At 43.0% G+C, this 16,409-nt stretch overlaps 1 protein-coding gene and 1 pseudogene across 3 annotated transcripts in view; one reads left to right on the top strand and one right to left on the bottom strand.

The window, feature by feature from the left end:
- Positions 1–16,409, bottom strand: part of ATP2A2 (ATPase sarcoplasmic/endoplasmic reticulum Ca2+ transporting 2) — a 72,682-nt gene that overhangs the window by 40,119 nt on the left and 16,154 nt on the right. The window lies entirely within an intron of this gene.
- LOC100598658 lies at positions 10,217–11,907 on the top strand (annotated as a pseudogene). The gene has a single exon (XR_001116426.2). The product of XR_001116426.2 is annotated as a 60S ribosomal protein L12 pseudogene (transcript).

Here is a 16,409-nt window from a genome sequence, read left to right as displayed (position 1 = left end):
TGATCCGCCTGCCTCGGCCTCCTAAATTGCTGGGATTACAGGCATGAGCCACCATGCCCGGCCTGTACTTTAGTTTTTAAAACCAAATAACTAGAATCCTGAGGTGGACTTTCTGAGGAGGAGGACAAATGAACCTCCTGAAGTTGCACACAAGATTTTCAATATATGTTTTTGGGCAAGAAAGTCCATAAATTTCATTAATTCTCACAGGGACTGTGATCTAGAAACGATTAAGATCTGCTCTAGAGCCTTGCTACTCAAATTATTGACCTGGGAGCTTATTAGAAATGCAGAATAATCAGGCCCCATTTCAGACTGAACCAATCAAAACATATATTTTAACAAAATCCCCAGGTAATTCCTACACTCATGAAGTTAGAGAAACATTGATTTAAGCAGTGTGCAAAATCTTAAGGCTCCCCACCCCCCGACCTTTTTTTGGGAGACAGAGTTTTACTCTGTCTCACTCTGTCACCCAGGCTGGAGTGTACTGGCACAATCTGAGCTCACTGCAGCCTTGACCTCCCAGGCTCAAGTGATCCTCCCACCTCAGCCTCCTGAGAAGTGGGGACTACAGGAGTGCGCCACCATGCCCAGCAAATTTTCATTTTTTAATTTTTTTAGAGACGGGGTCTTTCCATGTTGCCCAGGCTGGTCTCAAACTCCTGAGCTCAAGTAAACCTCCTGCCTCAGCCTCCCAAAGTGCTGGCGTGAGCCACGGTGCCCAGCCTCACTATACAAGTTTTAAAACTTTTTTTGTAAAGACAAGGTCTCAATATGTTGCCCAGGCTGGTCTCAAACTCCTGGGCTCAAGTGATCCTCCTGCCATGGCCTCCCAAAATGCTAGGATTGCAGGGATAAGCCACTGCACCCAGCCAACACTTTTTTTTTTTTTAAAACAATTCTCTTTTTATATTTTACAAAAGACTTTGGTACAGATTGTTGTGGCCTACAAAGCCCAAAATATTGGCTGGACGTTATAGCTCACATCCATAGTCCCAGCATATATATATATATATATATATATATATATATATTTTTTGAGATGGAGTCTCGCTCTGTCCCCCAGGCTGGAGTGCAGTGGCGCAATCTTGGCTCACTGCAACCTCTGCCCCCTGGGTTCAAGTAATTCTCCTGCCTCGGACTCCCGAGTAGCTGGGATTACGGGCACCTGCCACTGCACCCGGCTAATTTTTGTATTTTTAGGAGAGACAGGGGTTTCACCATCTTGGCCGGGCTGGTCTTGAACTTCTGACCTTGTGATCCACCCATCTCGGCCTCCCAAAGACCTGGGATTACAGGCTAAGGCAGGAGGATCACCTGAGGCCAGGAGTTCAAGACCAGCCCGAGTGACACAGTGAGACCTCGTGTCTATAAACAAATGAACCAACCAATCAATCCACAAAGATAGTATGCCAACTCCTCTGCTCTACAGCAGACTGACTACTTTGTTTTGTGTTAAAGAGCATTCAAATGTTTAAAGCCAGTCAATTCCAACCCCAACAGCTTTCTAAAAGCAAAAAAAAGTCCACATGGACTCATGGCCATATTATCTAAATCACACTTTTTAGAGCAAGAAAGCTCCTTAAAACAGTACTCCAATTACCTAATTCTGCAGAGGTTAATGCACATAGTCCAATGTAATGCAGAACTAGGATCATAATCCAGGTTCTTATATGAATCCAGTCATCTATTTCACAACTCTGCCTTTTACTCAACTGCTTCAAATGCAGTTTATACTTGCTACTAAATCTCAGTACTGCATGTTGACTGTCTGAAGTAAAAGTTTCCTTCCTTTAAATTGAAAGTTTTCTTCCTTTAAATTGCTGTCAAGTTTAACAATTAATTATTTTTATTCCCGAGTAAATCTTGAAATTGCTGGCACCCTGTTGGCTATTAAGTCTTCATTTTAGGAAATAAAATTATCAATTTCTGTACAAGTGCTAAAGCAAATGCAATTTTATGTTAAGATTGTGTCACTTCCACTACTTACATAATTTTAAAAGATGATTCGCTCCAGAGGATATACTACAAGACAGAAGTCATCTGAGGATATTTATTTCCTAGTGCTATTCCTCAACCCTGGGTTACCAAGATACGTAAAGTTTGTTTTAAACAACACTGAAAACAGTGTTCTTAAGAAGTCAATAAATAACCCCTGGGACATATACTAGAAGCCCCAAAATTCTAAAACTAAGACTTCTGGCTGGGAATGGTGGCTCATGCCTGTAATCCCAGCACTTTGGGAGGCCAAGGGAAGAGGATCCCTTGAGCCCAGGAGTTTGAGACTAGCCTGGGTAATACAGGGAGACCTTGTCTCAAAAAAACACCCCATAAAACCATGGCCGGGCATGGTGGTTCATGCCTGTAATCCCAGCACTTTGGGAGGCCAAGGGAGGCAGATCACTTGAGATCAGGAGTTTGAGACCAGTCTGGCCAACATGGTAAAATCTCATCTCTACTTTAAAAAAAGAAAAAAGAAAACAGAAACGACTTAGGCTATTATAGATAGCTTTGATTCACTTTCATAATGTCAGCAGATGATACAGAAAGCTTAAAAACAATGATGTTCATTTCTCATAAGATTATGTACAACTTTACTACTTTTGGTTTCCATCCATCCAGAGAAGTATTTTCTCGGCCTTAAGATAATGCAGAATTACTGTGGCTTCATAAGACGTGAACATGTGGGTCACTTTCTCTCTTATTTTTTTTGAGTCAGGGTCTCACTCTGTTGCCCATGCTGGAGTGCAGCGGCTTAATTTCAGCTCACTGCTGCAGCCTCAACCTCCTGGGCTCAGGTGATCCTCCCGCCTCAGCTTTTCAAGTAGTTGGGACTACAGGTGCGCATCACCACGCCTAGCTAATTTTTGTATTTTTTGTAGGGATGGGGTTTTACTATGTTGCCCAGGCTGGTCTCGAACTCCTAGACTCAAGTGATCTGCATGCCTTGGCCTCCCCCAAAGTGCTGAGATTACAGGCATGAGCCACTGAGCACAGACTATGTGTGGGTTATTTTCTCCATGTTTTTATTTGCCGTATCAATTTCATTTGGCTCTTGTGTTCTAGATACTTAAGACTCACATTAGCATTTGCTATGTATGCTTACCTAATTTCTCTTTGGAATGATTAGCTGGTATAGCAACATATAAAATTTAGTTTCCTGGCTGGGCACGGTGGCTCACACCTGTAATTCCAGCACTTTGGGAGGCCGAGGCGGGCAGATCACTTGAGGCCAGGAGTTTGAGACCAGCCTGGCCAACATGGTGAAACCCTGTCTCTACTAAAAATATAAAAATTAGCCGGGTGTGGTGGCGGACACTTGTAATCCCTGCTACTAGGGAGGCTGAGGCAGGAGAATCTCTTGAACCCAGGAGGCGGAGGTTGCAGTGAGCTGAGATCACGCCTTTGCACTCCTGCCTGGGCGACAGAACGAGATTCTGTCTCAAAAAAAAAAAAAATTAGTTTCCTTAAACTCTCTCTCCATATCTCCCTCAAAAAATCATCTATTCCAGTTTAGTCTTTGAAAAGTTCAGCCAGAACCATCCTACCAGATACCTTCCAAAAGCTGACAAAGAATTTTAAAGTCAGGAGATGACCCTTACATTCCAAACAGTGACTACAAAAAGGTCTGTTCCTTTCTGCAAATATCAAAATCGTTAAGTCAGTACTTTTTTATTTGCAGCTTCAAATTAGTTTTCAACATTCTCCAGTTTTCCAACACATCTGAAAGACCTCTTCACATCCAATTTCATAATGTAAATGAAAATATAAAAGTCACCATGTCTAAAAGCACAATTTATGCCATTTAGTCTTTCAGGCTACGCAAATAGTACTTCAACTGACAAGAAAAAATTCAAAATTAAAGTTCACTCTATAGTTTTCACAAAACTGAATTATCAGGCTAAATGCTAGATTGCACAGTCAATTTGATTACTAATTCTAAGAGGTAGAAGTTTAAAAGGCTCAACATGTATAGTCTTAATAAATACCTATTTATCTGGCCCAGGTTACGTAGTCACGGTATGCTTTTCCAAAATGTTCCATATAGTAGTTGTAAATGCCTTAGAATTATATCTTACCCAATTCAATGACCTGCTGGTCCTAGTAACCCAGCAAACTATCATTTCTGATTTGGATATAAGTTTACAAACACCATGAAAGGTCACCAGAGCATACTGACAACCTAAATATTACAACTGTTAACTAGGCTTCCTCGACATGATAAAGGGCACCCGCCTATGAGACCCACACCTATGTCACACTTCACTGTAAAGGACTGGATGCTTTCCACTATGATCAGTAAGAAAAGGATGTCTGCTCTTGGTACTTCAACGTTGTATTGGAGATTCTAACCAGGGCAATTAGGCAAGAAATAAAGGGCATCCAGACTGGAGAGAAGTAAAAACATTTTCATTTGCAAATGCATGATCTTGTATACAGAAAATCTTAAGGAACCCATAAAAACTATTAAAACTAACTAATGAGTTCAGCAAGATTGCAAACCACAAGATCAATACATAAAAAACAACTGTATTTCTACACGTTAGCAAAGAACAATCTGAAAATGAAATTGAAAAAAGAATTCCTAACTCAAGGCAAATTAAAGACTTAAATGTAAGGCCTCAAACTGTAAACATCCTAGAAGAAAACCTAGGAAATACTCTTCTCAACACTGCCCTAAGCAAAGAACTTATGACTAAGCCTCAAAAGCAAATGCAACAAATAACTTGACAATTGGGACCTAGTTAAACGAAACAGTTTCTGCACAGCAGAAGAAATCTATCAACAGAGTAAGCTGACAACCTATAGAATGGGAGAAAATAATTGCAAACTATGCTCTCAACAAAGGACTAATATCCAGAATCTGTAAGGAACTTAAATCCACACACACAAAAAAGATACCACTGTTGAAAAGGGGGCAAAGGGTATGAAAAGACACTTCTCAAAAGACAACAATCAAGTAGTCAACAAACATACAAAAAAATGCTCAACATCACTAGTAGAGAGATGCAAATCAAAACCACAATGAGATGTCATCTCACACCAGTCAGAGTGACTACTATTACTGGGCATGGTGGCTCACACTTGTAATCCCAGCACTTTGGGAAGCTGAGGTGGGAGGATCATTGGAGCCCAGGAATTCAAGACTAGCCAGGGCAACATAGTAAGACCTCATCTCTACGAAAAAATTTTAAAATTAGCCTGTCATAGTGGTGTGTGCCTACAGTCCCAGCTAACTGGGAAGGCTCAGGTGGGAGGGTCACTAGAGCCTGGAAAGCCATGGCGGCAATGAGCTATAATCATGTCACTGCGTTCCAGCCTGGGCAACAGACTGAGACCCTGCCTCAAAAAAACAAAAAGAAAAGAAAAAAGAAAAAAAAAAGGGCGGTGGGGGGGAACACTTACACACTGCTGCTAAGAATGTAAACTAGTTCAGCCCCCGTGGAAAGCTGTTTGGAGATTTCTCAAGAAACTAAAAACAGAATGACCACTCAACCCAGCAATCCCATTACTGGGTATATATCCCAAGAAAAAGAAACTGTGTCCAGGCGTGGTGGCTCACGCCTGTAATCTCAGTACTTTCGGAGGCCAAGGTGGGTGAATCACAAGAAGGCTGAGGTGGGAGGATGGCCTGAACTCACAGGCGGCTGAAGTGGGAGGATGGCTTGAGCTCGGGAGGTGGAGGTTGCACTGAGCCGAAATCGCACCACTGCACTCCAGCCTGGGCGACAGAGTGAGACCCTATCTCAAAAATAAATGTGGTATATATACACCATGCGATACTACGCAGCCATGCAAAAGAATGAAATCATGTCTTTTCCAGCGAAACGGATGCAGCCAGAGACCATTATCCTAAGTGAGTTAACCCAGAAAACCAAATACTGTCTGTTCTCGCTTGTAAGTGGGAGCTAAACACTGGGTACGCATAGCCATTAAGATGGGAACAATAAACACTGGGCACTCCAAAAAGTGGGAGGGAAAGAGGGGCAAGGACTGAAAAACTATCTGTGAAGTACTATACTCATCATCTGGATGACAGGATCAGTAGAAGCCCAAACCTCAGCATCACACATTATATCCACGTAACAGACCTGCACATGTACCTTGAATCTAAAAATTTTAATTAAAAATAAGTATCACCAGGCCGGGTGCGGTGGCTCACACCCAGCACTTTGGGAGGCTGAGGCGGGCGGATCACGAGGTCAGGAGATCGAGACCATCCTAACTAACATGGTAAAACCCTGTGTCTACTAAAAATACAAAAAAATTAGCCGGGCATGGTGGCAGGCGCCTGTGGTCCCAGCTACTCGGGAGACTGAGCTTGCAGTGAGCAGAGATCATGCCACTGCACTCCAGCCTGTCATAGTGGCGAAAGAGCGAGACTCCGTCTCAAAAAATAAATAAATAAATAAATAAATAAATAAATAAATAAATATCACCAATAGGCCAATTTCAAGTTACAAAAAATGATTCCAATTACAAATATTTTCCCCCAAAAAACCAATGCAATACTTAATTAACAAAAGAAGCACAAGACTTGAACACTGACAACTAGTGTTGAAAGAAATGACAGACCTTAAAAAAAAAAAAAAAAAAGACATCCCTATGCTCATGGATCCAAAGACTTGATATTATGACCATATTTCCCAAACTCATCTATAGATACAACACACTTCTTACTGAAAATACCAGCTTGCTTTTTGCAGAAATTGACAAGCAAATCTTAAAAATTTATACGTAAATGTAAGGAACCCAGAATGCCCCGAATTATCTTAAAGGAACAAAGTTACACTCCCAAGTATCCAATTTCAAAAAATACAAAACGACAGCTAGCTATCAAGACATTATGGTACTGTCCTAAGGACAGAGATCAATGGAGTAAGAATAGAGTCTAGAAATACATCCTTGCATTTGTAAATTAATTTTTCACAAAGGTTGCAGGACAAATTAGTGAAGAAGTCTTTTCAACAAATGTTGCTGAGACAACTAAATATCCACATGCAAAAGAAAGCAGCTGGACCTCCTACCTCACACCATAGTTTTTGTTGTTGTTGCTGTTTTTAAAGAGACAAGGTCTTGCTTTGTTGCCTAGGGTGGAGGACAGTGGCAGGATCACAGTAGCTCACTGCAGCCTCCAACTCTTGGGCTCAAGTTATCTTCGTACCTCTGTCTCCTGAGTAGTGGGACTACAGGCCTGTACCACCTTGCCTGACTAATTTAGAAGTGTTTTTTCCTACGCTGGGCATGGTGGCTCTTGCCTATAATTGCAGCACTTTGAGAGGCCGAGGCAGGCGGATCACTTGAAGTCAGGAGTTCAAGACCAGCCTGGCCAACATGGTGAAACCCCGTCTCTACTAAAAATACAAAAATTAGCTGAGTGTGGTGGCGTGCACCTGTAATCCCAGCTACTCAAGAGGCTGAGGCAGGAGAATCGCTTGAACCCAGGAGGCGGAGGTTGCACTGAGCTGAGATCATGCCACTCACTGCCCTCCAGCCTGGACAACAGAGCAAGACTCCGTCTCAAAGAAAAAAAAAAAGTGGTTTTTCCTGCCTCAGCCTCCCAAAGTGCTAGGATCATATAGGTATGAGCCACCATGCCTGGATCATATATATTGGCTCATATATAAAGTCCTTGTGACCTTCAATTGGCAAGTTTCTTAGACATCACACCAAAAGCACGAGCAACAACAATGTATAAGTGGACTTTACCAAATTAAAAACTTGTGTGTTACAAAGTATGCCATCAAGAAAGTGAAAAAAAGGAATCCCTATAGAATGGGGAAAAAATTTTGCTAATCACACCTCATAAGGCTGGATATGTAAAGAATTCTTACACCTCAACATTAAAAAGACAAATAACCCAATTAAAATGGGCAAAGGATTTAAACAGACATTTCTCCAAAGAAAACACACTGATGGACGATAGCCACATGAAAAGATGCCCAACATCATTAAGAAATTAGGGAAATGCACATCAAAACCACAATGATACTCACTTCCTCGGTAAAACTTTAAAAAGATAGACAATGACATGTCCTGACAAGGATGTAGAGAAACTGGAACTTGTATACATTGTTGGTGGGAATGTAAAACAGTACCATCACCATTCTGAAAGACAGTTTGGTAGCTGCTCAAAATGTTAAGTACAGAGTCACTATAGGCCCCATAATTCCATGCTTAGGTACATACCTAACAGAGAGAAAATGTTATGTTCACACAAAAATTAGTACATTTTGTATGTACAAGTTATAGCATTATTCATTACTCATAATAGACAAAACTGGAAATAACCCAAATGTCCATCAACTAATAAACATTATTCAGCAATAAGGAATGAAATACATGCTATATTCATGAACGAAATGTAACACTATGCTAAGAGAAAGCCAGTCACAAAGATTGACTCCATTTATATGCAATATCCAGAAAAACAGATAGTAATCCACAAAACAGATAATAAACTGTGGTTGTCAGGAACTGGTGGGAGGAAAACAGGGCAACAACTGCTAACGGGTATGGGTTTTTTTTGAGGGTGATGAAAATGTTCTGGAATTAAGATAATAATGACGGCCGGGCGCGGTGGCTCACGCTTGTAATCCCAGCACTTTGGGAGGCCGAGGTGGGCGGATCACGAGGTCAGGAGATCGAGACCACGGTGAAACCCCGTCTCTACTAAAAAATACAAAAAATTAGCCGGGCGCGGTGGCGGGCGCCTGTAGTCCCAGCTACTCAGAAAGGCTGAGGCAGGAGAATGGCATGAACCCGGGAGGCGAGTGAGCCAAGATTGCGCCACTACACTCCAGCCTGGGCGACAGAGCGAGACTCCGTCTCAAAAAAAAAAAAGATAATAATGAGGATCACACAGACCTTGAATATACTAATAATCTGGCATTCAATAATTGTATTGAAGGCCAGGTGCAGTGGCTCACGTCTGTAATCCCAGCACTTTAGGAGGCTGAGGCAGGTGGATCGCTTGAGGCCAGGAATTCAAGACTTGCCTGGCCAACATGGCGAAACCCTGCCTCTACTAAAAATACAAAAAAATTAGCCAGGCATGGCCGGGCGCAGTGGCTCATGCCTGTAATCAATCCCAGTACTTTGGGAGGCCGAGGAGGATGGATCACGAGGTCAGGGGCTTGAGATCATCCTGGCCAACATGGTGAAACCCCGTCTCTACCAAAAAATACAAAAATTAGCTGGGCATGGTGGTACATGCCTGTAATCCCAGCTACTCGGGAGGCTGAGGCAGGAGAATCGCTTGAACCAGGGAGTCGCAGGTTGCAGTGAGTCAAGATCATGCCACTGCACTCCAGCCTGGCAACAGAGAGAGACTGTCTCAAAAAAAAAAAAAAAAAAAAAAAAAAAGCAAGAAAGCCAGGCATAATGGCCCACGCCTGTAATCCCAGCTACTCAGGAGACTGAGGCAGGAGAATCACTTGAACTTGGGAGGTACACAGGTTGCAGTGAGCCGAGATCACACCACTGCACTCCAGCCTGGGTGACAGAAAAAGACTCTGTCTCAATAATAATAATATTATAATAATAATTGTATTGAACACACATATACACTTCAACTGTTTGTTCTGCACAGCAACTATGTTTACATTAGCTGAGCCTATCATATACTTCTGATTTCAAATTTCATTCATAGAGAACTTACGATAACGTTACAACAGTCAATATGACAGTTCTGTCCTTAAGGTGCTCACTGCCTAGTAGTATGACAACAGTATTTAATAAAATGTCCACATATATTCTAAACCTAGATGTCTGTTCTGCATTACTCAGTTAGAAAGGTCACAATTTAAGACGAAAGCAAGCAGCACTTAAGAGCCCAATGTCTCACACAGCTGGGCTTAACTAAAATAATAATAATAGGCCGGGTGCGGTGGCTCACACCTGTAATCCCAACATTTTGGGAGGCCGAGGTGAGTGGGTCACTTGAGGCCAGGAGTTTGAGACCAGCCTGGCCAATATGGCAAAACCCCATCTCTACTACAACTACAAAAATTAGCTGGGTGTGGTGGTGCACGCCGGTGAGCCCAGCTAATTGGGAGGCTGAGGCACAAGAATCACACCACTGCATTCCAGCCTGCACAGTAGAGACCCTGTCTCAAAATAATAATAATAGTAATAAAAATAAAAATTAAAGAAAAACAGAGCCCAACGTCAAAGCAATGTATACGCTTTTTAGCAATTACCATACTGTGGGGGAAGAGCTGGGGCAAAAAAAGTGGTAAATAACTACCAGAATCAGCACTATCCATGAAGGATTGAGAAACAGGTGAAAGGAAAATGGATTTAAATTTGTACTCCGCTTGATAGTAGTAGTATATTCACCTAAGGGATTTAAACTCAGGTTTTTTTTTAAATATTAAATTCATTGTCTTTTGAATATTCAAATAAAGGGAACGGTTGCCAGGGGCCAGGGAAGAGGGGAACAGGAAGTTAGTGTTTAAGGGGTACATTTCAGTTAGGGAAGACAAAGTTCTGGATGGTGACAGTCCCAAAACAATGTGAATGTACTTAATGCCACAGAACTGCACGCTTAAAAATGGTTAAAATGGATGTTATAATATGTATATTTTACCACAATATAAATATGGAAAATCCCATTAGACTGAAAATCTTAAGTCACATACACTATAGATCAAACATTATTTGTCCTTTCTAAACTATCAAATGCAACAACAAAACTATACTACAATATAGAGAATGAAATTTCAGTGTGAGAAAGCGAGATAGGTCAGGGTAATAACCAAAGCTTCACCACTATGAGATCTGTGCATTGAGCAAATTAATAAACTCTGTAAAATTTGCCTAACCTTCCAAAAAAAGGTGACTTCGGTGGTACTGAAAACTGAAAAAAAGGCCTGGATGTCTGCGGCATGAAGAAGCAGCATAAGATGAAAATCATAGAAGAAAGCAGGAGGTACATACACACAATGAAAGTTTATCAGGTCAGAGAATTTTGTATTTTAAGTGCAATGGGGAAGTCCCTTAAGGGTTTTTTTTAGCGGATGAATAAATAACACGACCTTTAAGAAACCACTCTGGCACTTGTGTGGAGAATGGACTGGAGGAATACAACAAAGGAAGCCACAGCCTAGTTAGCAGATGATGACAGCTGCGGTGTGAGATGATGGCTAGACTAGTGTGCTGACCGAGGAAACGGAGTTCACGAACTTGGGTGTCTTCTGGAGACAGAATCAGTGGCCTTACGGACAAATCAGAGGATAAGAGAGTGGGGAAAAAAATCAAGACAACCTCCGCTCTTGGCTTTCGGCTCGGAGGAGGCCAAGGTGCGACTTTCTTCAGTCGTCCCGAATCCGGGTTCATCCGACACCAGCCGCCTCCACCATGCCACCGAAGTTCGACCCCAACGAGATCAAAGTTGTATACCTGAGGTGCACCGGAGGTGAAGTCGGTGCCACTTCTGCCCTGGCCCCCAAGATCGGCCCCCTGGGTCTGTCTCCAAAAAAGGTTGGTGATGACATTGCCAAGGCAACGGGTGACTGGAAGGGCCTGAGGATTACAGTGAAACTGACCATTCAGAACAGACAGGCCCAGATTGAGGTGGTGCCTTCTGCCTCTGCCCTGATCATCAAAGCCCTCAAGGAACCACCAAGAGACAGAAAGAAACAGAAAAACATTAAACACAGTGGGAGTATCATTTTTGATGAGATCGTCAACATTGCTTGACAGATGCGACACCGATCCTTAGCCAGGGAACTCTCTGGAACCATTAAAGAGATCCTGGGGACTGCCCAGTCTGCGGGCTGTAATGTTGATGGCCGCCACCCTCATGACATCATAGATGACATCAACAGTGGTGCTGTGGAATGCCCAGCCAGTTAAGCACAAAGGAAAACATTTCAATAAAGGATCATTTGACAACTGGTGGGGAAAAAAAAAAAAAATCAAGATGACTTCCAAGTTTCTCACAGTTAACTAGGTTAGAGTGTCTTACGAGAGACGGGAAGGACTGGCAAGAACCAGGATTCAGAGATACAGAGAAACCAAAATCACCAACTGAAGAGAAGTTGGCTTTTGTCTGTTTCATCAGAAAGGATGGTGCTTTGAGGTATCACGGTTGTGGTTTCCTCTGAAGCTGTCTACCATTGCCATCTACTGATGCAAACTAAGGATAAAGGCTTTGGGGGTAATTTCTCTAAGTCTTCAAGTAGACTCAACACACTAAAACAGCCCAACAAAGCAGAGCACAGTGGCTCACACCTGTAAATCCCAGAACTTTGGGAGGCCAAGGCAGGAGGATCACTTGAGGCCAGGAGTTTGAGACCAGCCTAGGCAACATAGCTAGACCCTGTCTCTATTTTTTTTTAAAAATTAAACAAGAAGAAGCTGGAGAAATCGTAAGCATAAAATCAAACAGAATCTCATACACATATTTAGGTGATGTCATCTACAACCTCACCCACCACATATATTTGTGGAAAAACAATCTCCTTTCCAATGTTTCCTTCTATAGGTAGTAGAGTACCATCACACCCAGTCACGTAAACTAGAAATCTTGCCAGTATCTTTGATTTACACACTCTCCTATCTATTCAATTATCAAAATCTGTTGCTCTGAGCCAGGCACAGTGGCTCACACCTGTAATTACAACACTTTGGAAGGCCAAGGCAGGAGGAGGAGGATCGCTTGAGCCCAGAAGTTCAAGACCAGCCTGGGCAACAAAGCTAGACCCCATCTTTACTTTAAAAAAAAAAAAAAAAAAAAAAAAGGCCAGGCATGGTGGCTCACACCTGTAATCCCAGCACTTTGGGAGGCTGAGGTGGGAGGATCACGAGGTCAGGAGATCAAGACCATCCTGGCTAACACAGTGAAACCCCATCTCTACTAAAAATACAAAAAATTAGCTGGGCGTGGTGGTGGGCACCTGTAGTCCCAGCTACTGGGGAGGCTGAGGCAGGGGAATGGTGTAAACCTGGGAGGTGAAGCTTGCAGTGAGCCGCGATCGTGCCACTGCACTCCAGCCTGGGCAACAGTTCGAGATTCCGTCTCAAAAAAAAAAAAAAAAAAAAAAAAAAAAAAAAAAAAAAAAAAAGCTGGGCATGGTGTCACGTGCCTGTATTACCAGCTACTCAGGAGGCTGAGGCAGGAGGACCCCCTTGAAGCCAAGGAGTTCGAGGTCGCAGTGATCACACTACTCCACTCTAGCCTGGACAAAAGAGCAAGCCCCTGTCTCCAAGTTAAAAAAAAAAAGAGAGAAAGAAGGAAAAGAGGGAGGACAGAAGGAGAGGAGGGGAGAGGAGGGGAGAGGAGGGGAGGGAAGGGAAGGGAAGAGGGGAGGAAGGAAGGAAGGTGGGACGGACGGACGGACGGAGCTGCTTTAGGCCGTGCATGGTGGCTCACTCCTGTAAATCCCGGCACTTTGGGAGGCTGAGGCGGGCGGACCACCTGAGGTCGGGAGTTCGAGACCAGCCTGACCAACATGGAGAAACCCTGTTATCTACTAAAAATACAAAATTAGCTGGGCATGGTGGCGCATGCCTGTAATCCCAGCTACTTGGGAGGCTGAGGCAGGACTGCCTGAGCCCAGGAGTTTGAGAGACCAGCCTGAGCAACATGGCAAGACCCATCTCTACAAAAAAATACAAAACTTAGCCAGGTGCATGGTGGCTCACACCTGTGATCCCAGTTATTCAGGAGGGTGAGGTGGGAGAATCACTTGAGCCCAGGAGGTCAACACTGCAGTGAGCCGTGATGGTGCCACTGCACTCCAGCCTGGGCAACAAGAGTGAAACTCCATCTCAAAACAAAACAAAACAAAACAAATCTGCTGTTCTGTAACTAACTCAGATGCTCACTTTTTGAACCACTCATGATCAAAATTCTGTACCCAATGGAGATTCAGAGTTAATATTCTAGGTTGAGACCTGCCAAAAACTTTTTTAAAAAGAGTGCCCCCAGATGATTCTGATGTGCACTCCTGCTTAAGAGCCACTGTTCATGAACTCAAAAATCTTTCCTTCATTATTCTTAATGTTACTGTCCTCATTATCTCTTGCCTAGACTACTAAAATAGCCTCCCTATATCTTCAGCCTTCCCCATTCTGACCTATTTTCTTCATCACCATCAGAATTCCCTAACTCAAATACTTTTTGCTATTAAAAAAAATGTGGGCCAGGCGCAGTGGGCTCACGCCTGTAATCCCAGCATTTTGGGAGGCTGAGGCAGGACTGCCCGAGCCCAGGAGTTTGAGAGACCAGCCTGGGCAACAAGGCAAGAGCCGTCTCTACGAAAAAATACAAAACTTAGCTAGGTGCTTGGTTGCTCATGCCTGTGATCCCAGTTATTCAGGAGACTGAGGTGGGAGAATCACTTGAGCCCAGGAGGTCAACAATGCAGTGAGCCGTGATGGTGCCACTGCACTCCAACCTGGGTGACAGAGCGAGACTCTGTCTTCCCCTCATCAAAAAAAGTGGTAACTGGTAAATTCTGAACAAGATCTTACATACTACTGTATCAATTTCCTAATTCTGATAATCATACTGAGGTCATATAAGAGAACATCCTTGATACTATTAAACAAATGTTATTTAGGAGTTAAAGGGGCATGATGTCTGCAATATATCCTTCAACAGTTCATACAAAAATGTGTGTATATAGAGTGAAAGAATAATACATCTGTGATAAAATATGATAACATTTGTCTCAAAACAGAAAATTTGTTTTTTTGAGATGGAGTCTGGGGCTCTGTTGCCCAGGCTGGAGTGAAATGGCACGATCTCAGCTCACTGCAACCTCTGCCTCCTGGGTTTAAGCGATTCTCCTGCCTCAGCCTCCCGAGTAGCTTGGACTACAGGCGGGAGCCAGCATGCCCAGCTGATTTCTGTATTTTCAGTAGAGACGGGGTTTCACCATTTTGGCCAAGATGGTTTCGATCTCTTGACCTCGTGATCCGCCCACCTCAGCCTCCCAAAGTGCTGGGATTACAGACATGAGCCACCACGCCTGGCCAAAACAGGAAGTTTTAAAAAATCCAATAGCCAAGACACTTCATTCTGAGTTGTAGTTTTCTTAACACTATACTTAAGGAAGTTGTTAAATCATTTACACACAAATACTACACAGTCCCAAATAATCGACTTACTGGCATATATGTAACACTATCCTTTTTTTCTGGAAGAACAAAAATTTCTGGATGAGAGAATATGACAAGGCAATTTCCTTTCAGAGGCCAAAGTTGTAGAGCATGGGTTAAGGAGTGCAGCTCTTTGAATTCATTAAAATGAGTAAGACAATAAAGACAGAGCACACCCTTCCCCAGTCAATATAAAAGCATATTACTATGAGATAATTCACAAATAGCAATAAAGTAAATAGTATACTTAACTCAGAAGGGTACAAAAAGCCAGATAATCTGAATAATAGTATGTAATGACTCTCTAAGTGAAACAGCCAAAACAAACAACCCATCTAGACTATCCTAGTTGGTCCCAGGGGTGTTGTGATTTTGGACTGTCAGAAATATGGCGGCTGGGCACACCTGTAATCCCAGCACTTTGGGACACTAAGGCAGGATCACTTGAGCTCAGGAGTTTGAGACTAGCCTGAGCAACACGGCAAAACCCCTTCTCTACAAAAAATATAAAAATTAGGCAAGTGTAGTGGCATGCACCTGTGGTACCAGCTATTTGCGGGGCAAAGCGGAAGGATCGCTTGAGCTTGGGAGGTGGAGGTTGCAATGAGCTGAGATCATGCCACTGCACTCCAGCCTGGGTAACAGAGTGAGACTCCCATCTCAAACAAACAAAAAAAACAAAAAAACAAAAACAGCACTAATCTAGAGCGGTGAGGATACTGACCCCTTGGAGGTCTGTGGAGAGTTCTGGACTCACGGTGTATTCATGGACTCTTTGAAGCTGATCTCTGGAATTCAGGCAGAGATTCCTGGCTCAATGTAACACATAAGTATTTTTAAACATACTTGTTTTTTTTTTGAGATGGAGTCTCACTCTGTCATCAAGATGGAGTGCAGTGGTGCAATCTCGGCTCACTGCAACCTCCACCTCCCAGGTTCAAGCGATTCTTCCTGGCGCAGCCTCACAAGTGGCTGGGACTACAGGCACACGCCATCATGCCCGGCTAATTTTTGCATTTTTAGTAGAGACGAGGTTTCACGTTGGCCAGGGTGGTCTCAATCTCTTGACCTCGTTATCTGCCTGCCTCGGCATCCCAAAGTGCTGGGATTACAGGCGTCAGCTACCAAGCCCGGCCAAGCATAGCTTTCAGAGTCTAGAAATTACCCTTGACCATGAACTTTTGTGCCAAGAACCAAAATAGGAAAAACTGTGTCGTCATTAGCCAGTATTCTAACAAATTCCTCACTATAAGTAATTGTCAAATCAACATTAGGTTTTACCTCTGTACCACTCG

The sequence above is a fragment of the Nomascus leucogenys genome, chromosome 10, assembly GCF_006542625.1.
Source record: "Nomascus leucogenys isolate Asia chromosome 10, Asia_NLE_v1, whole genome shotgun sequence".
Classification (NCBI taxonomy): Eukaryota; Metazoa; Chordata; class Mammalia; order Primates; family Hylobatidae; genus Nomascus; species Nomascus leucogenys.
Note: the sequence above shows the minus strand (reverse complement) of the source record. Positions and strands in the feature narration are given on the sequence as shown.